The sequence below is a fragment of the Schistocerca americana genome, chromosome 2, assembly GCF_021461395.2.
Source record: "Schistocerca americana isolate TAMUIC-IGC-003095 chromosome 2, iqSchAmer2.1, whole genome shotgun sequence".
Taxonomy (NCBI): Eukaryota; Metazoa; Arthropoda; class Insecta; order Orthoptera; family Acrididae; genus Schistocerca; species Schistocerca americana.
This window is the reverse complement of record NC_060120.1, coordinates 954,912,077-954,914,550: the sequence shown is the minus strand read 5'-3', so window position 1 is coordinate 954,914,550 and position 2,474 is coordinate 954,912,077. Positions and strand designations below refer to the sequence as shown.

Genomic DNA, 2,474 nt, shown 5'->3' with positions numbered 1-2,474 from the left:
CGTCAGTGTATGTGTCGAACACATATGCAGGTGAAGGTGCGGAGAAAAGGCTGCTATCATATAACTCAGCCTTCATCGACACGAACACTGGGTCTCGCGGCAAGAAACTGGATCTCCATATAAACGAAATGGGCCTTCATGGATTGAAACTTACTGTCTGGATTGATGTTTGTGGGTGCACATATTTACAATGTAGCTCGTGTCACATCTATTCTACTTCTCTCTTACACGTCTGGCGTGTTGCGTAGCTGTCTGAAAACTTTCATTGGAGAGGGTGACCCGAGAGCTCCACGCATTGTCAATACACTAATCGCCACTTTCGTCGCAGATTGCTAGAAAATTAGACATTTTTGAATTAAAACAAAAAATGTATATGTTGTGCACTAGTAATTTATTTAGTGAACTCCTTTTCGGCTTACGAAGTCATGCTCAGGCAATAACTACATGCTTTCAACATCAAAGAAGATATAGTACAAATGAATAAGTTTGAACAAGTAATTACACATAGGGGGCAAGGTACAATAAAAAAAATGGCTCTGAGCACTATGGGACTTAACTTCTGAGGTCATCAGTCCCCTAGAACTTAGAACTGCTTAAACCTAATTAACCTAAGGACATCACACACATCCATACCCGAGGCAGGATTCGAACCTGCAACCGTAGCGGTCGCGCGGTTCCAGACTGTAGCGCCTAGAACTGATCGGCCACTCCGGCCGACTGACTTTTGTAACATAGTTGGATGTACATAAGCTGCGCCATGTATAATTAAGTATGGACTATTATACTTTACTCTAGGGACTATGTATATATGATAAAATAACAAATTAAATAACAATTTGGAATAGATTGACAAAGACAATAAGATAAATAAACAAAATCAAAATGGATGACTAGAAGGGAACAGACAGTGAGGGACGAATTGGAGAAACGCTGGCTTACAATATTGTTATTTTTATTATATATGGTTTTATAGACAAGATTAGGATGTGTTTTCAGATGTTGTGTTGAAACACGCCAACGGGTTTGCCGCAGTGGTAACACCGGTTCCCGTCAGATCACCGAAGTTAAGCGCTGTTGGGCTGGGCTAGCACTTGGATGGGTGACCATACGGTCTGTCGAGCGCTGTTGGCAAGCGGGGTGCACTCAGCCCTTGTGAGGCAAACTGAAGAGCTACTTGATTGAGAAGTAGCGGCTCCGGCTCGGAAACTGACGTACAGTTGGGTGTGCCGACCACATGCCCCTCCATATACGCATACAGTGTGGGCTGAGGATGACATGGTGGCCGGTCGGTACTGTTGGGCCTTTATTGCCTGTTCGGGGGGGAGTTTAGGTTTTCTTAGTTTAGTATGGAAATATCCATTGAAACTAAATTTGCCTTGTGTGTGTTTTGTCGTGTTGTAATCTGTTGGTACAGAGCTGTGGCAGATTTCTTGTTGGGTACTCAGTTCGTGAGCGCACCTGGAGATTGCGACACATCCTATCGCCGAAATATTGTGCCCGTCGGGCACTATCAACCGGCAGTACACCCGGAGACTGTTAGATCCACAAATATACCGGGAGAAACTGAAGAATCACATAAAACATTCTTGATTCTGTTCATTCACACATCGTTAAAATTTTTCTTACAATGACAACATCCATAAATGACATATTTAAAAATAGCTTTTCATCGCTCGTTATTGAACGACGCCTATAAAACTGAAAATATTCTTTAATACAGAGAAGAGGCAGCGGAAATTGTTCCTCATAATTCAGACATGTATCAAAAATAAAAATATTTTGAGACACGGGCAAACGCTGACAGTCCCTTGTAAAGTATCAAATACGATAAACTATTACATAAAACCATATCGCTTGGTTTGTATAGCACCAGTAGATTCCAATCATGCTAGTTGTTAAAGTCCTGTTGGTTTAAACTATAAGACAAGCTATATAATTTTAAATACATTTTCGCAATGTCCCTTGTTAGAACTTGTAGCCATGAACGTCACTTAGCGCTAGCCGCTAGCGTCACATAGCGATCTTCGCCTCAGGCAACTTGCCCGAACTTAATGGTCGTCAGTCCCCATTTCGCTACAATACCGGCCACACATGTGTGTATTATGTACGTGCCGAACGTTGCCTTTCTTAAACGTTGTGATAGGCATCAGCTGCAATACTGTTCACATGTAGTACGTGGTAGCAACTTTCGTATGATGATATCTGTTACGAGATTAAGTAAAAGCTGTTTATTTACGAACTTCCAGTATACTGGAGTAATTGCAGGGCAGCGAATTGTGTTAACCAGCCAAAGTTGAAAATTTCACTTTTATTTATTTGATGACTAGATTCGGGTCGGGACCCATTTTCAAATGACCCAGACAGTGAAAATGGCATTTCGGAACCAAGTCAAGATAAACATACCCGTATAACAAAGTGTAAACGGGTCCCGATCTGAAGTAAATAAAACAAATAAAAGCGAAACTTGGAACTTT

At 41.6% G+C, this 2,474-nt stretch overlaps 1 pseudogene; it reads left to right on the top strand.

The window, feature by feature from the left end:
* The first annotated feature begins 1,013 nt into the window (after window positions 1-1,013).
* On the top strand, window positions 1,014-1,131 carry LOC124597646 (annotated as a pseudogene).
* Window positions 1,132-2,474: the final 1,343 nt, after the last annotated feature.